The 7,096-nt window shown below is 34.9% G+C and overlaps 1 pseudogene; it reads right to left on the bottom strand.

The window, feature by feature from the left end:
- Positions 1-1,700: 1,700 nt before the first annotated feature.
- On the bottom strand, positions 1,701-4,620 carry LOC133306145 (protein NRT1/ PTR FAMILY 2.13-like; annotated as a pseudogene).
- Positions 4,621-7,096: the final 2,476 nt, after the last annotated feature.

Consider the following 7,096-nt stretch of genomic DNA (forward strand, 5'->3'; position numbering starts at 1 on the left):
TAAAATTGTAAGATGATAACGCATAAGCACGCATGTACACATACGTATGTACACGCACATGCACTCACATATCACACGTATTTTTGATCATTTTTCATCTGTTATCGTGAAAAAATTCAAATACCTCACGAAGTATTTGAATACTTTGAAAAGCAAGTATTTGAATATTGATTGAAAAGTATTGTGATACCTTGCATCTAGATTGCATATAAATGACTAGCTTTTTTTATTTATTAAATTACTATATATATATAGGGTTTTATAAGAGTTATGTTGTAGGAAAAGTGATTATGTTATGTTATAGAGATTCGCTTTGCGTGCCAAGAGTTTTTTTTTTTTTTGCTGCGGGCCCCACAAAATGTTGTGAGTGTAGGAAATTTTTTGTGGTCATGTTAAATAATAGATGATAAACCCATATATATATATATATATATATATATATATATATATATATATACTTCCAACTACTCTTAAACATATTAAGCGTCATTATTACACATTGTAAGAGTATTTCAAGAGCACCAAAAATTTCATACACATTCATTGAGAACATATAAACAGATCCATCAATCTAAGTTCTTGAAAATTCACAATACACAGTTAGAGTTTGTTACGGACCTTGAGGTCACCACCCCAAAAGCTAGCTCAAATGGTGGGAGTGCCCAAAGCCTTTTAAACCCCACATTAGTTTCCTATACAACCAATGTGGGACTTGTAACATTGCCACCCCCTTTAAGGGACGACGTCCACGGCGGCTTTCACTCTATTGACACTGACCCGACGGTAGCCCTTTCCCCCTCTGGTCGGCTTCACTCACCTATCAGTATTCAGTGCCCAAAGGCACCTTAATCCAGCCTATAAGTAGCCCTTTCCGTGGCCTCAACTCTCAATGAAAGCACCAATTGTTACGGACTTTGAGATCACCACCCCAAAAGCTAGCTCAAAGGGTGGGAGTGCCCAAGGCCTTTTAAACCCCACATTAGTTTCCTATACAACCAATGTGGGACTTGTAACATTGCCACTCCCTTTAAGGGCCGACGTCCACGGCGACTTTCACTCTATCGACACTGACCCGACGGTAGCCCTTCCCCCTCTGGGCGGCTTCACTCACCTATCAGTATTCAGTGATTGATCGGGCCATTTCTCCAGAATTGCTACATGAATTTGCTGCAACAAAGTGTTGATTTTGGAGAACAAAGCTTGATCTTCGCTGAAACCTTGATCCATTCTTGTTTGCATCTTGAATTGGTTGCCACGTTCGATGCAGAAGAAGGTTCAACGAAAAGAAAGGAAGGTGAATTTAGGAAATGAAAGCACCAATGTTAAGGGACGCAAACCCTTAAATGTGATTTCAGTAACAGAACCAAGAAACAGAGAGAAAATAAGGAAAAGAAACAAAACAGATTTGTATTAATTTTCTTGAACGAATGTCCATCGGTTACAACTATGCTTTTAATACCTTGACCCCAAACTACCAAATGGTTTCTTGCCTAATACAATGACACGTAGACTAATAATTGCCACTTCAATTATCAAAATATAAGCTACTCCTAATGCTTCTAATGTAACTGCTATATTGAAATACAACTATACAATTACTCACATGCAATTGTAACACTCAATATTAAATTGCTACCTATACTGCTACCCAAACTATGCATTTAATTCTCGTATACTGATATCATAACATTGCATTCCCCTTAAAAAGGGACCTTGTCCTCAAGGTCCAATGAAAAAAAAGAGAGAGTAGAAATCCTCTTATATAGACTGCATATTAGGAAGCTGTAGATTTCTATTTCTGAAAGCACCAACCCTGCAACCACCATTGTTAGAATTCCAAAAGCATGTCCAAATCCAATCCTTTGAAGGGTTGTGAGCCCTCCTTCTTGATTGGTGATTTTCGCAAGTGCGGTAGAAAGGACTCGATCATAGAATGAGATGACTACAACCAGGGTCAGCATTGTTACTATAATGATCGAGCCAGCAGGTATCTCGAAGTTGTGTCCCAGGTGCCTGTTACCCATATTGGCATGATTTTGAGCAAGCATTTTGAATTCTTCAACTTGTTGGATGTTACAAAGTCTCCAAGGATCATTGTTTGACCCATCATCATTCAATTTGTTCTCCTCAATAAGAGCCGTTTTATTTAAGAACCTAAACTCCTTTGTAAGAGGCAGCTTTGGTTCTGCATCTTTCTCAAGTGGGGGATCATAGAAAGCTCCTCCTGCGTCCTCTACAGCAGGAAGATGAAGGTGATGCTTGTGTTTAGCTGCAAATAGCACTTGAGCTATCCTTGAAAATATGCTTTCCTCAGGCTTAACATAAGCATAAATTTTAGTGCCAACAAAGAAAAGGATAATTGCAATGAACATAAACATAGTGGGCAAACCAAAACCAAGAGTCCAACTATAAGAGTCCTGGACTTTAACCACCACAGTCACGTTGATCAACATGTGCAGAATTTGTATAACGTAGTACAAATTGTAGAAGCTTCTGCTTCCTTGCCTTCCTTCAACTCTGGTCAAATCAAATTGGTCAATGTCGAAGGGAAAGCTGCATGGACTAATTCCACCAGTGCCCATGGCTAACCAGAAAAAAACCATAAGCACCAAGTTGGAAATCAGTGCGGCCCTTACACACACCAATCTGCTGCTGCTAAAGTGAGCATGGTGAAGGATGAAATTGTGGCACCCAGCATGTTAGCGTTACTATCAACATACCCGTAAGATTAGCAAAAGATGCTATGGCAATTGTTAAAAATTTAGCTATGGCAATTGTTACGAACCTTGAGATCACCACCCCAAAAGCTAGCTCAAAGGGTGGGAGTGCCCAAGACTTTATAAACCCCACATTAGTTGTATAGGCAACCAATGTGGGACTTGTAACATTGTCACCCCCTTTTAAGGGCCGACGCCCACGGCAGCTTTCACTCTATCGACACTGACCCGACGGTAGCCCTTTCCCCCTTTGAGGCGGCTTCACCCACCTATCAGTATTCAGTGCCCAAAGGCACCTTAATCTAGCCTATAGGTAGCCCTTTCCGTGGCCTCAACTCTCAATGAAAGCACCAAATGTTACGGACCTTGAGGTCACCACCCCAAAAGCTAGCTCAAAGGGTGGGAGTGCCCAAAGCCTTTTAAACCCCACATTAGTTTCCTATACAACCAATGTGGGACTTGTAACATTGCCACCCCCTTTAAGGGCCGACGTCCACGGCGGCTTTCACTCTATCGACACTGACCCGGCGGTAGCCCTTTCCCCCTCTGGTCGGCTTCACTCACCTATCAGTATTCAGTGCCTAAAGGCACCTTAATCCAGCCTATAGGTAGCCCTTTCCGTGGCCTAAACTCTCAATGAAAGCACCAATTGTTACGGACTTTGAGATCACCACCCCAAAAGCTAGCTCAAAGGGTGGGAGTGCCCAAGGCCTTTTAAACCCCACATTAGTTGTATAGGCAACCAATGTGGGACTTGTAACATAAACACCTGTGAAATTTATTGATGGTAAGGTTTTCAAGCACATAAAAATCTAGAGGTTGTAAGGTTGTTTGAGTGACTAGCCATTCCAACCATAAAAAATATTAATTGATTATAAAACATCGATTCACATTGGTAATTAATTATTAAACTAATAAAAACTGTAAATAACTTTAAAAAAAATCTGAACACTAATAATATTAGCATCCTCTAAATTTAGTTGTTATTAAATATTAATAAATTTAAATTGTTAGCATTTAATAATAATAATAATAATAATAATAATAACTTTCAATCTATGGTTAACTGGCTGGTCAAGTAGGTGGTTGTGATTGATTATGATGAATTTTATTTTTCAAAGCAAGGTTGATGGATGAATTTTATTTTTCAAAGCAAGTTATCAACCTTTACCATTTATACTTTAATATTTAAAATGTCCCGGTGCATTTAAAGATTCAAATCAATTATTTGTGTTTGCATCAAATTAATATATAACATTTTTATCTATGAGTGAAGGTTACATGATGAAGGGCAACCATCTCCCAGGGCTAAAATCATTCTTTCCCTTGTGAAGAGAAATCTTACCTTATATCGTTGCTCTAACTGAAATATAAAAGAACTTAAAAGTACGCAAAATTTCTTAAACTTACTAAAAATATAAATTTTCTGATAGACCTTGCTGTCTTTAAAAATTCGTATAAAATCCAGTTCAATGATTCAAAAAAATATTCTTTGTAATCTGGAAACTAGACAACTGGGGCTTCAGGCTCATATAAAATAATAATGATTTGGAGTTTGTTTGTCCCTCGAAACATAACTCGCAAAATAAGAGATAAAACAGTGAAAATATCACAAACGTCTTGGCTGGAGATACAAGGCAGGGTTAATAGCATGCCAAGGATGCTGCCATGAAAAGATTTGTCTCCTTAGTGACTTCAAAGACTGAATCAGAGAGTGCTCCAGCTGATCATCTCCTGACATATAACGTCCTCCCCATCTTACATATCTTTGCATGACTGCCAAAACAGCACCAATTTCCGAATTGATAATGCATGCTAAAGTTTTGTCAGGATATGCCGCATAACACTCCTTAGACTCCTCTTCTATTGCATTGACACCAGCTTGAAACTTTAGACGTCCCATTTTCACGATATTCTTTGTACTGAAAGGATCTGCTAGAAGTTTAACAAGATGCTGAGAAAAACAAAACCCCTTAGAAAAACATCCTTTGAAGTTCAATGAGAAAATAAATACAGTAAGTTAGGATTTCAACATATTAAATAGCTTAAACAAATCATGAAACACACACATATGAAACGCAACCGGAGAATCTTCCTAATTGATCAACAGCAGGTACATGTTGAAGACATAAGGAAACCATATAAACATTAAGCACACATGATCGTGCACATTCATCATTAGCATTGCATTATAACTGGGTGAAGCTATTCCAAATATTTAAGAGCACATACGCACCGTTGCTCCCACGTGAACCGAAGAAAGAGAGGTAAATTGAATTTTATAAAAATAATTTGCTAATTAAAAATTAATTTAAAGCAATAATTTAATATAAAAATAGAGAGATATTGACATAATAATAACTTTCACGTAAAAAACTCAAAAGAAAAAAAAAATCACGGTCCCAACATTGAATACAGACCTTTACAAATTCAAGAAGAATTTTACAATTAAAACAACTTACCTTAGTGCTTCTTTTCCTTAAGCAGATAGGTAATGTGAATTTCTATAGAGAAATATTCACTTTATCAAAAGATGAATGTAAGAATTCTAATCTTGAAAATCTAATTCTCTCTCTTCTCTCTTGTATTTTTTTTCTCTTCTCTCTCTTGTATTTTCTCCTCTATTGAATAATATGCAATGAGCCCTATTTATAATAATAATATTTGCTCTCTCTCCTAAAAGCCCAAAAGATATTTGAAATCTTTTCCAAAAACTAACCAGAAATCTTTTACCCTTAAATGAAAATATATTTTGATGATTACAATCAATTTAATGTTAATTTAATTGATAATAATTTATTATTTTAAAATTATTAATGAGCTGATTGTTTAAGATATTAGAATAATATTTATTCTGATATGAAATAGTATTCAAGATAATTTAAGATTGCATGAAGATTGCAGAAAATATGGAATATATTATGAAGAGAAAGAAAAGCATGAAATCAAGTAAAATTTAAGATATATTTTATCTTTTTAGATTTCCTATAAGATAAATAAATATTTTTTGTCGAAGATTTAAATTAGAATTGCATTACATAATAGAATAAGATATTTAAGATTTACATATTTTTTATTAAAAAAAAAACAGAAATCTTATTTTTGAAAATTGCATTTAAAATTTCATTCAAGGATAAAAGATTTCTGGTTAGTGTTTGAAAAAGATTTCAAATTTTAAATTTATATCTTTTGGCTTTTTAGGAGAGAGAAAATATTATTATTATAAATACGGCTTATTGGATATTATTCAATAGAGGAGAAAATATAAGAGAGAGAAGAGAGAAAATACAAAAGAGAGAGGAAAAAAATACAAGAAAGAAGAAAAAATAAAAAAGAAAAATGAGAAAATACAAGAGATTGAAATAGAATTAAATTTTCAAGATTATAATTATTTCACGAGGATGATGCCAGTTCTTTTCGTAATAGCATGACTCCACCCCCAACAAAGTTCAGTCATCCTTAGTTCTCCTTACTACGCCTACTCTCAATTAGATCACCCCGCTCTCTACAAAAAGAACCTCTGAAATAATGTAGCCAGTTATGACAACTTATAATCAACAGAAACATTCTGAGCCTCCTTAACCAATTAACAACAAAGATCTTCACTACTACGCTTTTCCAAATTTAAAAATACGCAACAGAAAGGCACATTGACTTAAATTTGACCTTATGCAAGAGACAAAGTTATACATTAGCAACATTGAACTAGCACATCAATTGAACACAAAAAATAACAAATAAAAAATTAATTATTAACAATCGGTCACTTTGTGTGTTAACAGACCAGAATAAAACTTTAAATCACAATCATAACCTGTCCAAAACCTTAAAAGGCTTGGATCTGATGCTAAATCGAACCTCTTTACCCAACCAAATTCTTTGCTAGCCCTTTCAGTGTACTAAATACGAACTATAATTTTCTTGCTTTCCTCTTTTTTGTTTCCACAGCTGTTGGAATAAACCCAATATCACACACACGGTCGTGATTTAAAGAGATAAAGGGAAGAGAGATTTACATAGCAATTTACCTGATTCACCCAAAATAGAATGTCTGTACTATATTCTCTCTATCAAAATTCATTATAAGTCACTTAGTTTATAAGAATATAAATAGGATTTAGAAACTCTAACATCAACTATTCATGGGGCAAATCCAAATTATTAAGAAAAAAATATAATAAGTCAGAGGCGTACAATAATACCAGATATCTAAAAAAAATTATAAGTGTCCAAATACCTTGTCAAAGAATAAGAAAAATATAAAATGGACACCATTTCTAAAAAAAATTAGAAAATAGTGTCAAGACAATTGTAGATACATAAATCCAACAGCAAAGACAAGAATAGGACAGAAATGAATTATAATAATATAGTAAGAT

The sequence above is a fragment of the Gastrolobium bilobum genome, unplaced genomic scaffold (genome assembly GCF_033153095.1).
Source record: "Gastrolobium bilobum isolate Gb01-03AN ecotype WA unplaced genomic scaffold, APGP_CSIRO_Gbil_v1 utg66378, whole genome shotgun sequence".
Lineage (NCBI taxonomy): Eukaryota > Viridiplantae > Streptophyta > Magnoliopsida > Fabales > Fabaceae > Gastrolobium > Gastrolobium bilobum.